Here is a 16545-nt window from a genome sequence, read left to right on the forward strand (position 1 = left end):
CATATGAAAATAAATGCATAAGATCATTCAAATAATTTAGATTCTAGTAAAGAAAAGAAACATCTCCATGGACACAAGGTAACAGACTTCCCACTAGAAAAATAAACACATAAAATCATTCAAATATTGATATTACAGCGTCTTAATTTCCTCTCCACACATTTTGAAACTCAGACCAAAGCCTTTTATCACTGAGGTCCCTGCCTGCAACATGAGCTCCCTCCCTTAAACAGCAGTGATCGGGGGGTGACTCTGCAGTAATGCTGTTTTACCACTAGCACTTTGATGATGCAAGTCACGCAATTCTTTATATACACAGCCCAACTCCAAGCAAGTTTTTCCTGGTTTTCATTCAAGGTCAGGATGACTTTAAAGGCGAACTTTTCAAGATGTGATAAAAGACTCTTGTGGTGTTTGTTTACTGCATAAACTGTGGGAAATTAAAGTCACAAACCCTTGTTTTTATAGGCATTGAGGAAAACATTTGTGAATTCTAAATATATTGGAGAAGAATAAATGTCTAGGTTATGGAATGGCTTCTAAAATGTACCTAGGAGTAGAATTGGTATGTGCTGCACGATGCGTAGGTGACACAAAAAAAGGATCCGTTTGCCTGAACTAGTTTTGTCATGATACTAAAATTTCACACTTGATTTTGATACTAAGGAATAGAATTGAAACCCAACACAGATAGCAATTAAAAACCACACATTATTAGACCATAGAATGTGATTTTCAACATTAAATATATTAACTTCTTGGGTTCTTTTTAAAGACAAAACAGTGGGAGATGTATTTACCTTTCTGACATATTTCGGCTGCTGCTGGTAACCATCTTCAGGACTGTCACTGGGGTTGGTGGTGACGCGTCTTACATCAGCCTGATTGACCTGCAGGTCGCTCAGACTGACCACGCCTCCGGTCGCCTGGTGGTCTCTGTGAGCAGGGAGTCCCAGGCGTGTGAAAGAAAGAACACCCCCTCATCACGTTTAATGCTCTCCGTGCCCCGTTTCCTGATTTCAGTGGCCTCGCTGATGCAGCGTTTGAACTTGTCCACTGACCCGTGCCCCGTTCTACTCCATAACGTGGCTATTTCATTTCCAGCGAAGCGATATGACGACACGTAATCACCAACACCGGTGACAGTTCTGAAGACGACTTGGAACTAGCAGCTGAAACATGTCAAAAAGGTAAATTCATCTCCTACTGTACTGTAATTTAAAAAGAACCCAATAAGTGAATGTATTTAATGCTGAAAATCACATTCTGTGGTCTAAATAAAGAGTGTTTGTAATTGCTGTCTGTACTGGGTATCAAAATCAAAATTAGCATTGAAATCAAGTTTGAAATTTTTTTTTTCTTCTTCTTCTTTTTCCTTTCTTTTTTTTTTTTTTTTTGTCATAATTTTAAAACTAGTGTGTTTGTGTCACCTGTGCATCGAGCAGCACATACCAATTCTACTCCTAGGTACATTTTAGAAGCCATTTCATAACCTAGATTAAATTAAAGAACCCAAGAAGTTGATGCACAAAAGAAGACAAAATGAATGTTTTTGGAAAATTAAATATAGTACTTTCTTTTTTATGTTACCATCAGTCTTCCAGATAAGTTCCGTAGTGGTCCATGTGTGTATACTAGTCTATGTGCTCTTATACTTGTTCTGATACAGCTCAAGATCATTCTAAAGGTTCTGACTTTTTAGTGCCAATACTTGCTCAGTTGATCTAGTTTAAATACTTTTAGAATTGATAAGTATCTAATTTATGATTCTTTTAACAACCCTAATCTGACCCTTCAAATTGTCAATAGTTTATGTTTTCTTAAATTCATTTTCAGATGTATTGACAATATGACTTCCAAACCACTTGAGTCTTTAGTACAAACATCAGCAGAGGTACAAGAATGATTTTGGACCATTAAAGCGAGGGAATTATGCAAATGCTGCAAACGAAGCTACCGCACATTTCTTCAGGTTTCTTAGGTTTGTTGCATGCAGTTTTGTATCCTGCTTTTTTCTACAGTGTTTATGGAGAATAGTCGCGTGGGAGCGCGGGTGACGTAGGCTTGTGGGCTGAAAACTGAAGAGGATCTCACTGCTAACCATAAGGAGGGTTCAAATAGGGCAACGGAGAGATTGCTAAATTACTGAAACATGCATGGATGACATCTTTAACGTTTTCAGGCATGTTTTTATTGAGAGAACAACAATATAAGATGATAGAAAGCTCATAATAATTGCATAATACCCCCTCTTTAATTACTCTCCCTGCCAAAAATAAACAAACAAACAAATAAAAGTAAATGTCTTTCAAATGGTTAATTTTGCCAAACACTGCCAACAAAAGGAAAGAAAAATGGTTGTCTATATGCAGTGTTCGGAGTAACAGATTACATGTACTGGAGTTACATAATCAGAGTACAAATTAGGACTAAAGGTATTCAGTTACAGTTACTGTTTCATGAGTGGTAATTGGATTACAGTTACTTTGTTGAAATAAATGGATTACATGGCAGTATATATCCCTTTTTTTTCTTTTTTGGTAATTCTACTCATTGCAGGAAAATAAACTAGATCTAAATCAGGTCTAAACCAGGTCTAAACTGGATCTAAACTAGAGCTAAACCAGGTCTTAAACTAGTTCTAAACTAGATCTAAACCAGGTCTAAAACAGGTCTAAAACAGGTCTAAACCAGGTCTAAATCCAGGACTAAAACCAGGTCTAAACTAGATCTAAACCAGATCTAAACCAGGTCTAAACCAGGACTAAAACCAGGTCTAAACTAAATGTAAACTAAAGCTAAACCAAGACTAAAAACAGGTCTAAACTAGATCTAAACCAGGTCTAAAGGTCTAAACCAGGTCTAAACAGGTCTAAACCAGGTCTAAACCAGGACTAAACCAGGACTAAAACCAGGTCTAAACCAGGTCTAAACCAGGAACTAAAACCAGGTCTAAACAGGTCTAAACCAGGACTAAACAGAACTAAACCAGGTCTAAAAGGTCTAAACCAGGTCTAAACCAGGACTAAACCAGAACTAAAACCAGGTCTAAACCAGGTCTAAACCAGGACTAAACCAGAACTAAAACCAGGTCTAAACTAGATCTAAACCAGGTCTAAACCAGGTCTAAACCAGGTCTAAACCAGGTCTAAGCCACGACTAAACCAGGACTAAACCAGGACTAAAATCAGGTCTAAACTAGATCTAAACCAGGTCTAAACCAGACTAAACCAAGTCTAAACCAGGTCTAAACCAGGACTAAAACCAGGTCTAAACCAGGTCTAAACCAGGACTAAACCAGAACTAAAACCAGGTCTAAACCAGGTCTAAACCACCAGGACTAAACCAGGACTAAAACCAGGTCTAAACCAGGACTAAACCAGAACTAAACCAGGTCTAAACCAGGTCTAAACCAGGTCTAAACCAGGACTAAAAACTAAACAGGACTAAACCAGGTCTAAACCAGGACTAAACAGGTCTAACTAGATCTAAACCAGGTCTAAACCAGGACTAAACAGGACTAAAACCAGGTCTAAACCAGGTCTAAACCAGGACTAAACCAGAACTAAAACCAGGTCTAAACTAGATCTAAACTAGAGCTAAACCAAGACTAAAACCAGGTCTAAACTAGATCTAAACTAGAGCTAAACCAGGACTAAGACCAGATCTAAAACAGGTCTAAAACCAGGCCTAAACCAGGACTAAACCATCCTAGTCTTTGCTTCTCTACAACAAATCAAGTAATCCAAAGTATTCAGATTACGTTACTCACTTTAAGTAATTTAATGGATTCTGTTACCAACTACATTTTGGGGTATGTAATCTGTAATCTGTAGGGGAATACATTTTAAAAGTCACCTTCCCAACAGTGTCTCTAGATCATGTCAGTGCTCACTTTCCACTTGCTGTCTATTGTAAATGCACAGGGAGTAGCTATTTATGTTGTCGATAGCTGTTCAAATTATTATACAAGCTCCTATAGCAACATAAAAGCAAAAGCGTTACCAGAATCCAAGGTCAAGATGCACTTTTAACTATTTTGATCAACCGCCAGGAACAGATGTCTGATGAAATTGAATGCGACACAACAGGCAGCTGGAAATTGTTTTAAAGCTTTTTTTTTTGTTTGTTTTTTTTCATGTTTATTTGGCAGACGAAAATCTATGCACACAATCACATGAATTATTAGGATGAAAGAAACTGCTCACTGGAACGTTCATCCAAAAACAAATCTACCGTATTCACTTAAAAATGTGTTCCTTTTTATTGAAAGTGTGTTCTGGCGTGATAAAACAAATAAAAATTCAAAAACAATTTCTCTCATCTCAACCCTGAGGGAATGTTGGTAAAAAACAAGCACGGGTTTTGGAAAATAAGGCATGAAAACTCAATTAGAAATGTCAAGAACACTGGATCTTTTTTTTTTTTCCATTGCGCTTTTCTTTAAGAGGTCCTGACCAGTCTCCATCTACTCTGAAATAGGCTGTTCTAAATGCTGATTGGACAACGCGATGGGCAGGAGTGCACGAGGCCTATATGGTCTTTTTGGGCGTGCAGGGGCGCGAGGGAGATCAGGTGCGAAGGGGTTGTGCCGATCGATTTGGTTGTCTGTGAGATAAAATAAGAAATCTGGGAGTTTTGTCTGGCCGCCCGCGCTCTTTGGCGAGCGTTCACAGACTCCGGGAGATTAGAAAGTGAATTTGCCAGAAAACAAACAGAGGGCATCATTAAAGGCTAGATCCGGGACGACTCGCACTTTGTCTCTTAAGTGCAATTTGATCTTTGGCTCCCCTTTAAATCCAAATGTCTAAGAAGAGGAGAGGCCTCTGATAGAAAAAGTGTGTCCCAAGCGACCGCCAAAACTGCAAGAAACACAATGACTTTGCAGACAAAATAAGGACAATAGGATTTGTGCACAAGTGTGAGCAGCTAGATCACGGTTAGCTCACTGTTAGCTCACTGCATGGATAAGATCATATGAACTGGATAAGACATCCCCCCATGTCCCAGGGTGAGACTGACTAGTAGCAGCGTCATCGGTACTGCAGCTTCTGGGGCCAGAAAGAAAGCTGCATTCTCCTGTGCTCAGGATTTGGGAAAAACCAACCTCCACCTTGAGAAAGTGCAATGGAACGGCCAATCAAATTGGGGTTCTGAAACACAAACTCGTACTAGTTTGTAGCAGACCAAGTCGGATGGATTTACGTCACACCAAAAATGGCAGCGCTCACAGAAAACAGGGAGACTTGTCTTTTTTTCATTTCGATATGCGGCAAAACTATCTATTAAATAGTGAGGATGATGTGTGTCCTTTTATGATATGTGCTCTGCTGTGAGTTTATGGAGTTTATGGCTAAACTTCTGTCACAGTTGAGGAGAAAATTCAGACAAAAGTTAGTTTGGTTGAAGACGTTTCACAGCTCATCCAAGCTTCAGCTGCTTTCTCCTCGCCATGGATTCTACCTGGACGACTGAGGGATTCTTCACACTTCTGTCACAGTCCTTATTGAAGGTGAGCGCAGATTCACTGTGTGTTTTGGAGCAGATTTTATTCACTGTTTTCCTCATATTAGTAATATCAGCACACACACAGGGCTTGTATAGTAAAGTCATGTGTGTGTGCGTACATGAATAACCGTGCTGTGCTTTGGTCCACCTCCTCCAACCGGGCCAAAGTCCCACCCGTGCTGCGCCTGAGCACGGTTCGACAAATGTACCACACTTTAGGGATGATCTGTGCTTGGGCGTGGTTCTAAAGTCCTAGTGTGAGTGCACCCTAAAACTATTAGTAAGTATTTAAGAATAAGAAAGTGGACAACTTGTTAAATATTTAATAAAGGAGGTGATAACTACATCAGATTGCACTTTTAAGTATAACAGGATAGTTTTGTCTCAATGCTGATACTAATTCGAGGCATAATTAAACTCCACAAACTGAATCAATCTACACAGCTATAGGCGAGTTTCAGCTGACGTCATTGTTATTAAAAGCCCGCGTTGCATGCTGGGAAATATTTGGTCGGAGGCAAGAAACACGGTAGCGGTCAAACACAGTGTGTAACCTCGCGTATTTATCCCCGATAATGGTAAATTCCTGCTGCATTATCGGATGCACAAATAGAAGCACGGAAAAAGGAAAATGTCTTTTTCATATTCTGAGTGAAAAGAAACGCTAACGGTGAATTAAACGGCTTTCAAACATTCCCAGAGCAAACGTAGTCCTAGCAAACCGTGGACTCCAACAAGTTCAACAACGCATCGAGACTCTTGGAGGTTTTCATCTTTTCTGCTGTGAATGGACCAGGAGTTTCCACCAAGTCATTGTGGATATCGCCGAAGTGAATATTTGTCCAGGTAGTTGGCGATTCTGACCAGAAATTTGGTTTGGTCCACCTTTTGTAGAGGTTGAAAAAGGTGATGTGGCTCCATCGATGCTTATGACCAATTTCTGGTCAAATGGTCTTGGGTCCTCTGCCGTTAGAGTGGATAAATACCCGGGATCAATACCCTTTACGTGCTTTCTCTCTCCGTCCGTCATGTTGAATTAGTGCTTATTGCCGCTGAGCAAAATAATTCCCAGCATGCAACGCACGCTTTTGTCAACAATGAAACTCGCCTATAATAAAACAGGTAGTCTTCAGTTTAAATTTGACATGGTTGTTTTATATTTTACATGTTAAAAAACTTAGCATTAGCTTTTAGACACATTGAGCTAGTCACTGCGCACAGAGCCTATTAACTTGCTCATCAGATGGGCCCGCGTTCAAATATTATCAGTATTTATAGGCTCATTATAACACCATTAGAAGCAGTAATATGTGGATATTTTATGTCCTAATTAATAAGAAAGGCTAGTGTTGCTTCGTTAACGCACCAAAGTGAACAAAATACAGAATAGGACAGAGCGATGGTAACAAGCTCATTATTTTAGCTTTAAATTAAGACACTTGAGAAGACTTCTAAGCTGTCGGAAAACACGGAAGGTCACAGCTGTTGACAGGAGAGGTCAATACACCATATGTTCCACACAAACAATTTATCATAAGTGGCTGATTTTATCCGACATCAATAACAGGTAAATGAATCATTAAACAAACATGAGGCGCACCCCAGGGCACCAATACGGTTCCCTTTTGATTTTGTATTAAAGATCGAACCACATCCTAAAGATCAATGTGAATTTACTTGGACACGGTGAGCCATAACCTTTAACTCATTATATGACGACACGGGACGCCTCAGGCCGCCATGAAGCCAGAGACAACGTAATGGAGCATAAAAGTATTTAGCGTAAATCTCAGAGCGTAATCTCAATAGTACTATGATATGTACCAGTGAGTAAATATACAAAATAACACAAACCAGGAGCCAAGTCAATTTATAGCAACTTGAATGAAGTTGAATAAAAGTGCAATATATAACTTTTTGGTGTAGGCGCTGCCACAAGCTTGTCTCTATGGATATGTTACTGCTCGGCTTTGGCATTGTTCAACAGTATGGGATTATACTTATTTATCTACCCTCACCCTCGCTGCGTGAAGAACAGGTTTCGCAGGTCTTTCCTTCCTTCTGCTGTCAGACTGTACAACAAACACTGTTAACACTAAACATGTGCCATTCAAATAGATATGTGCAATTATTTTTAAGTCTACTTTTAAATTATTTTTAAGCCATTATCTGTTTTATTGCATGTTACCTTTTTCCTGCTGCTCTTGAATTGGCGTTGCAACACTGCAATTTCCCCACTGTGGGTCTAATAAAGGCATATCTTATCTTATATCTTATCTTATCTTACATAAAGACACGCCGGAGCATCTCAAGACCAAGTTACATGTCAGATCTGTGCAGAGGCGACCCCCAACTCACGATAATAATGTGTAATAATGTGTGTTTTTAGCAACAAAACAAATTCAACACCAGAATTTGTGCATCCAGTTGGAATCTCCAAAACTGTGTTGGGACTAACCCTGTATGAATGAATGAATGAATGAATGAATGAATTAATTAATTAATTAATATTTTTTATTTAAGTGGGCTTATTTGCAGTGTTGGGGAGTAACAGATTACATGTACCGAAGTTACGTAATCAGAGTACAAATTAGGAGTAACTGTATTCAGTTACAGTTACAGTTTTAGTGAGTGGTAATTACACGGCGGTATTTTCCTGTTTTCACTTTTTTTTTTTTTTTTTTTCTGTAATTCTACTCATTGCCAGAAACTAAACTAGATCTAAACCAGAGCTAAACCAGGACTAAGACCAGATCTTAACTAGTTCTAAACTAGATCTAAACCAGATCTAAATCCAGGTCTAACCAGGTCTTTGTTGAAATAAATGGATTACACGGCAGTTTTCACATTTTAGGCAATATCCTATTTATTTTTTTTCAGTAATTCCACTCATTGCCGGACACTAAACCAGGTCTAAAACCAGGCCTAAACCAGGACTGATTGATTCATTTTTATTTCGAGTTTGTGCCAAGAGAGAAACAATAATCATGTATACTACATATACATTGTAAACAACAGAAAAGCACATTTCTCGAAAAGGAGTGAGAAGAAGAAAAACTTATATGAACCCACCCCTATTCATGACATAGTTTCAAAATTTATGTGGTTGCTTCTGTACACTGATCACGGAACTTAACAAATATTTACATATAGCAAAAATAAATTTTCTTTTTTTTCCATTTTGTACTGTGCATATATATATACTATATATATATATATATATATATATATATATACATACATACACACACACATATATATACCATACACAGGACTAAACCACTAAACCACTAAACACTAAACCATATATACTACTATCTAAACCAGGTACTAAACCAGGACTAAACTACTAAACCAGGAGGTCTAAACCAGGACTAAACCAGGACTAAACCAGAACTAAACCAGGACTAAACCAGGTCTAAACCAGGTCTAAAACAGGATTTAACAGGACTAAACCATGTTGAGTGGACCATGTCTCCTCCTCTTCTATCAATAATATTTTTAATACGGTTAAGTAAAGTCTGGGCTTTTTATTGTCTTTTAGCAGTTACTTACTCACTTTAAGTAATTTAATGGATTACGTTAACATTTTGGTGTATGTAATCTGTAATCTGTAGGGGAATACAATTTAAAAGTAACCTTCCCAACACTGCTTATATGACACATAATATAAAGAAAGATGCCCATTGTCACATACATAACACAAAATCTGACAGTCACAAGTAAATCACCGTCTTTTAGGAGTCTTTTGTCTCAGTGTCCAGGCTTTCTCCATAAAAGCTGCTGCACAAAACATATCATTTTCAAATAACCAATATAACATTTGGCCTTCAGACAGACAAAACAAATCAGGGTTCTTCTGTTGAGGAATTTCATACATATTATTTCTCAAATCATAATATTGTGGACAATAAAACATGAAATGAAATTCATCCTCCACCACACAGAAATGGCACACAGAACTAAACCAAGATTAAACCAGGACTAAACCAAGATTAAACCAGGACTAAACCAAGATTAAACCAGGACTAAACCAGGACTAAACCAAGATTAAACCAAGATTAAACCAGGACTAAACCAGGACTAAACCAAGATTAAACCAGGACTAAACCAAGATTAAACCAGGACTAAACCAAGACTAAACCAGGACTAAACCTAAACCAGGATTAAACCAGGACTAAACCAAGATTAAACCAGGACTAAACCAGGACTAAACCAAGATTAAACCAGGACTAAACCAGACTAAAAAACAAGAACCACTAAAACCAGGACTAAACCAGGACTAAACCAGGACTAAACCAAGATTAAACCAGGACTTAAACCTAAACCAGATTAAACCAGGACTAAACCAAGATTAAACCAGGACTAAACCACCAGGACTAAACCAGGGATTAAACCAGGACTAAACCAAGATTAAACCAGGACTAAACCAAGATTAAACCTAAACCAGGACTAAAACCAAGATTAAACCAGGACTAAACCAAGATTAAACCAGGACTAAACCAGGACTAAACCAAGATTAAACCAGACTAAACAAGATAAACAGGACTAAACCAGATTAAACCAGGACTAAACCAGATTAAACCTAAACCAAGATTAAACCAGGACTAAACCAAGATTAAACCAGGACTAAACCAAGATTAAACCAGATTAAACCAGACTAAACCAAGATAAACCAGGACTAAACAGGACTAAAAACCAAGATTAAACCAGGACTAAACCAAGATTAAACCAGGACTAAACCAAGATTAAACCAGGACTAAACCAAGATTAAACCAGGACTAAACCAAGATTAAACCAGGACTAAACCAAGATTAAACCAGGACTAAACCAAGATTAAACCAGGACTAAACCAAGATTAAACCAGGACTAAACCAAGATTAAACCAGGACTAAACCAGGACTAAACAGGACTAAACCAAGATTAAACCAGGACTAAACCAAGATTAAACCAGGACTAAACCAAGATTAAACCAGGACTAAACCAAGATTAAACCAGGACTAAACCAAGATTAAACCAGGACTAAACCAAGATTAAACCAAGATTAAACCAGACTAAACCAAGATTAAAACCAGGACTAAACCAAGATTAAACCAGGACTAACCAAGATTAAACCAGGACTAAACCAAGATTAAACCAGACTAAACCAAGATTAAACCAGGACTAAAAACAAGATTAAACCAGGGACTAAAACCAAGATTAAACCAGGACTAAACCAAGATTAAACCAGGACTAAACCAAGATTAAACCAGGACTAAACCAAGATTAAACCAGGACTAAACCAGGACTAAACCAAGATTAAACCAGGACTAAACTAAACCAGATTAAACCAGGACTAAAACAAGATTAAACCAGGACAAGATAAACCAGACAAGATTAAACCAGGACTAAACCAAGATTAAACCAGGACTAAACCAAGATTAAACCAGGACTAAACCAAGATTAAACCAGGACTAAACCAAGATTAAACCAAAACTAAACCAGGACTAAACCAAGACTAAACCAAGATTAAACCAGGACTAAACCAAGATTAAACCAGGACTAAACCAAGATTAAACCAGGACTAAACCAAGATTAAACCAGGACTAAACCAAGATTAAACCAGGACTAAACCAAGATTAAACCAGGACTAAACCAAAAAAGGAACCAGATTAAACCAGGACTAAACCAAGATTAAACCAGGACTAAATCAAGATTAAACCAGGATTAAACCAGGACTAAACCAAGATTAAACCAGGACCAAATCAAGACTATAAACAGAACCAATCCATGACCAAGTGTTGCCACAGCCTTGAGTTTTGGCATCTAGTAAACAAAGCGCACTAAGTTTGCCTGTCCATGGACTCTGAGCCCCTCCAGAATCTTCACTCCATCCTCCAAGGTGTTCCCGACCTTCCCCTGCGCTCCACAAACGCTCTTCATTATTCATTAGTCGAATCAAGAGTCCGCCAGGTCTCAGCGGGAATAAACGCCCAGGGCCAACATTTTTTCCGAAATTAAAGAAAGGATTTCATTAGAAGGCTAAGAGGCAGGATAAATGTTATACAATCGGGTCAAACAAACAGCTCATGAGGTGATTAATAATTCAGCCATGGCAGTTTGCAGAGATAATGGCTTCTCTATCCTAATGAATTTAACTAAAGGGAAAGGAGGCACGTCCCATTCTCAAGTATGGTTCCTCCGTGCGCCGCCATATTAGCGTGTCTCTACAGTTAATTGCTTCCACCCAAAGAAATATTTGTACAAATTAGACAGGCCAGCTTTAGCAGAAGATGAATGAGTGTGTATCTCATTCATTATTACAGAGGGATTTATTGTGGTGTGATTGGAAAAGCAGCTGTGGAGGACAAAGAGGACTTATGACTGAGCTAAAGGGAAGAGCAGTGGAGTGGAGTTTCAACTGAGGTAAACTACTAATGAAATAAAATGTATGTGATTTGCATCCATTGGGAAATATAATGTAATTAATGTTAGAAAAATAAGGAAACATCGGAAAACAATTTAAAGACTTTAAAGATAACACTTGCCCCTGGAATATACATAAAGTTTATCCAGGCTGGTGCCACCTAGTGTCTCCGCTCAATTTCATTTCCTTCCAGCAACTAGGTCAGGAATCAGAATACACTAGACAGTTTACAAGCACCCCAAAAGTTGTAGACCATACACCGGACAATCATCGAAGAGCTGTGAAGCCACGACGTCAAACTCAAGCGTCTGTCTGGGTCCCTTTTGTGGTACAACACAACAGTAAACAAAGTGGTCGAGATCGGTCTGGACGAAGCCAGACATTCTGTGTTGGCAACGATTCCCGAGATCGAGGATTTAAAGCCGGAACAAAGAAAATGTTTGGTGAATTTGATCAAGGAGAAAGACGTTATTGCCCTTCTTCCTACGGGATTTGTTCATTACATACGCCACGACCAAATAGCAGTGATTGGTTAAATTTTAAAAAGCACCCGCCTTCTGTCGAGTGAACGAATCCTAATGCTGCGAGGTCAGACGGTTTCCACGAAGTGACACCGGCTGATGAATCCGACTACATAAAGGTTCTCTTGGAAAATGTTATATATTTCTTTTCCACCTGCAAGGCACACACTTTACATCAAGGAACCACTCACATTCACACAAACACACTAGTGTATACAGACACAGAGGTGAAGTGTCTTGCCCAATGACATAACAACAGCATTCATCTGTGGGAGCTGGAATAACCCCTGATGTTTAAGTCAAGAGTGGGTTTTGAACCACCAACCTTTGGATCAGTGGACAAATGCGCAACCAACTGAGCTACTATTACCCCTTGCCTCCATTAAGTTGCTTTTTGTGGAATGTTCCATGATATGGCATTAAAACCAGGTGTTCTAACAAATATATTTAATGCCGTACTGTGGAATTATTCAGGTTATGCCACACCATCTCCATGGAGACAAGCAGGTGGCAGACTCCTCACCAGAAAAGTGACAAAATGCACCAGTGTTAAATAAAACAAATGTAAGACTACAGTACTTCATATATACAAGTGCTAGTGAAATAGGATTAGAGGAAAATAAATATGTAGAAGTGTGTGTAAGACAATAATGCTCCCAACTGACTGCGGCAGTCTCTATATTATTAACAGCAGGGATTACTCTGAAGGATTTGTCTGAACTTTTAGAATACATATAGCTTTTCTCTGTAAAGCTCAGAGATAGACATCATGTTTAATTCAGAACTGAAATGGACTGAAATATGAAAAGTCATCTCCTGAGAGCAGCTTCAACTCCTGGACAAAGTTTGCTCAATATTTCAGTAATGTTTGTTAAAGGGACACTGTGTAACTTTCCTAGTGCAGGGCCTGCTAACGGCTTGTCTCTTTGGAGATTCTATTTCTTTTCCTGGAGTGTTCCATGATATAGCATTAAAACTATTTTTTTCCAGCAGGTGATTGCACTAAGTCAATGGCAGGTCCAATAATGGTATTTGATATCTGCTCTGATACTGAACATTTTACAGAACAGACATTGGCCCCATATTGGTTTAGCCGATATCCTGGTTGGACATTTAAATTGATGTAATAACACTATTTTACTAGTTGTATTTGGCCCAGAAATTTTCATAATGTTTTTTTATTTATACAATGATGATCTGTTGTAGCCAGGCTGGTGCCACCTAGTGCCTCCGCTCAATTTCATTTTTTTCCAGTGACTAGGTCAGGAATCAGAATACACTTGACCAGGCATGTCCAAACTATGGCCCCTGGGCCAAATGTGGCCCTCAGACAAATTTTTCTTGGCCCTCAGGCTTCCAGGTGAATTGGCCCAAATTACCTTGCATCAATGAAAAATGAACTTTTTACTGGAAGTTTTTTGAAAAGCTATTTAATTTAATATTTAGTGTGTGGTTTAGTGTGTGATTTTAAGGATCTTAGCATGAATAAAGGACTGATGGCTCATTCTAACACGTTAAACATGCACATATTTCAATTATTCACTGTATTGAGCACCAGTCTATGGCCTTTGATCTGCTTTGTCTGTGTTTAGATACGTGGCCCTTGATGAAAACAGTTTGGACACCCCTGCACTAGATGGTTTGCAAGAATCCCAGAAGTTACAGACCATGCACCGGGCAATCAGCGAAGAGCTGTGAAGCCATGACGTCAAACTCAAGCGCCTGTCTGTCCATTTTGTGGTACAGCACAACAGTAAAGCAAAGCGGTTGAGATGGATGTAGACGAAGCCATACATTCTGTGTTGGCAACGATTCCCGAGATTTAAAGCTGGAACAAAGAGAATGTTTGGTGAATTTGATCAAGGGCGTTATCGCCCTTCTTCCTACGGGATTTGGTGCATTACATACGTCACGACCAAGTAGCAGCGATTGGTTAAATAAAAAAAGCACCCGCCACCTGCCGAGCGAATGAATCCTAATACTGCAAGGTCAGACGGTTTAATCTAAATGAAAGATCTGTTAATTGAGAGATAAATCAAAGCTACACAACACATCAGACTTAGTTTATTTTTGTGTTAATGTCGTTTTTGGTCCCTGCACTAATCTGCATATATGTATAACTATAGAATCGGAATAGGTATTGGAAATGAAAAAACTGGATCAGTGCTTCCCTAACTCCAGGCGAACCAGTAACACCTACGTGGAGACAAAGAAGTTACACAAGAAAAGTTTATGCATCTTTATGAGCTTGGTTACTCATGAGCCGGAATGAAAACATAAGGGCCAATTCAGCCAAAAACAAAATCTATTTTAATTTCAGAAGGAGAAATGAAGAGCCAGCGATGGAGGATAATCCACGTTCTTTGGTGGTAAGGACGCTCGGTGTAGACTCAGGTACAATTACACGGAGCTCAATTAACGTGAACCCAAGGGACAGCTCAATCTCACGAACAAACATTTTCCAACATGGCCGACGTGACCTCCCGCCGCTGTCTGGTCTTAGCCCGATCGATTTACTTCAATAGGGTTCAGATGGAGCAACTTTCATGGAAGCACTTGAAAGTTGAAAAGCAAAAATATAAAAACGTGAAAAAAGTAAAGTGCCGGTATCCACTCAACCTTCTTTTCAACAGTTTTCTATTTGGCAACACGAATTTGGCTTCATAATTCACAGACATCAGTTAGAGATGAAGTAGTTTTCTTGAATGTCTAAATCTTTATTAAATTATCTTGTAAGGTACACTTAAAGGTCCTATATTAAAAAACCCCAAAAAAGACTCTTGAGCATTTTAAGTCATGTTGGAATGTTGTTACCTTATCAAAAACATTAAACTGGAGCTGTGTTTTGTTTCATTCACACATGTTTGAGTAACTTCCTTTATTATTAGTCCAATGCTCAAATGCTCAGTTCCACCTTGTGATGTCACGAAGTGCTAGTTTTCATGTTAACAGCTACATTTTACCTTTAGTTCAGTTGAGATTAGCATTTCCAGGGCAGAAATTATCCAAATGATTCAAGTGAACACATATGGAATTTAAAAATAGTCAAGCACTTCCTGTACTCTTTTTCACTGACAAAATTTTAAAACTTTTCCATGAATTTTTCATGACCTAAAGTGAATTTTCCATGACTTTACAGCACCTTACATGTGTAGAATTGATCATACTTTTAAGGCTAAATATATTAACCCTTTAAACTCACCTTATGGTTTGGTATTATAGTTTTTTAACATTAAAAATACTGTCAGTGCATTTATTCTTGTCTCTTTTAAACAAAAGGTGCATACATTCTGAAATAATCATAATAGTCCAATGAGAAGTTAACAGAACTCTGTAGTTGAGTGAAAGAGATTAACTAAAATTACTAAAATTCTACTTAAAAAAGACAAAAATTCCATGACTTTTTCAAAAATTCATTATGCAGGTTTTATTTGTTTAACATGTGTAAATAAAACAAAACACAACTGTGGGTCTGTTTATGATGAGGAAACAATATAACAGATCAAACAATAGTGTAATATGGGCCCTTTAAATACAATACAATACGTAAACTACAAAACGTGCTTTATTTGTGAAATAAATAAATAGATATTAATCATAAAAGAATTGAAAAACAGTTAGTTTGGTAGTTATTTCAAACCTGCACATACAATTCATATAACAACATAACAAAAGATGTGAAAAGGGGAGGGATGAAGCAAAGTTTATACATTTCCAATCCCCTCCCACACTTCACAGAACACTTAAACTTTTCAGTAGACCATTGTTTCCCAAAGACTGGGCCGCTACCCTCAGGTGGATCCCTCAGGAGATTTTTTTTGGGTCATCCTTGTCACGATCTGCATGTAGGTCTGTAACATTTATCTCATTAGAAATGTTAAAATGTTAAGACATGTTTTGTATAATTTCTAATCTTTTAGTAATTATTTTATTGACAGTTTTGTTCCAATATTGCTGGTTTAAGTAAATGTTGAAAAGAAAAAGAAATTAGCAACATTTAATGTCCAAATAGGAGACTTATGGATTACTTTTTATTGCTGCTTCAATGACTGTTTTTCATTGATTAAAACCTGAGTAATGGTAAATGTTCAGAGAAACACAATCACTTAG

The sequence above is a fragment of the Boleophthalmus pectinirostris genome, unplaced genomic scaffold (assembly GCF_026225935.1).
Source record: "Boleophthalmus pectinirostris isolate CB_2022bp ecotype Guang Dong unplaced genomic scaffold, ASM2622593v1 HiC_scaffold_20, whole genome shotgun sequence".
NCBI lineage: Eukaryota > Metazoa > Chordata > Actinopteri > Gobiiformes > Gobiidae > Boleophthalmus > Boleophthalmus pectinirostris.